Below are 359 nucleotides of genomic sequence, written 5' to 3'. Positions count from 1 at the left end.
CATAAAATAAACAGCTTAATACATATAAACAAAAATTACTTATGTGTAAAGGTGAAAAGCATGTTTTTACATCTTTGAACATCTTTCTTTTCTTTTAGATGTTTGAGGAAAATTAGATAACGACAATAGCGATTAAATTTGAGTTTAGGTTGGATGATATATTGAAAAATCCTAAGATGTGAATAGAAGTTGTAACTATCTTTATAATTTGAAAAAGTATAACTAAAATTTATTTTTAAATTTAAGAAGTTAATATAAAAAATCTGTAATATTTTTTAGAATGATACTTATTTAATGCATTAAGGAATTTCAGGGATAAAAAAAGGAGGGGAAGCATATCACAATTTGAGGGGGGGGGG

This window comes from Nicotiana attenuata, unplaced genomic scaffold, assembly GCF_001879085.1.
Source record: "Nicotiana attenuata strain UT unplaced genomic scaffold, NIATTr2, whole genome shotgun sequence".
Lineage (NCBI taxonomy): Eukaryota > Viridiplantae > Streptophyta > Magnoliopsida > Solanales > Solanaceae > Nicotiana > Nicotiana attenuata.
The sequence above is the reverse complement of the archived record's forward strand: the minus strand, read 5'-3'. Positions refer to the sequence as shown.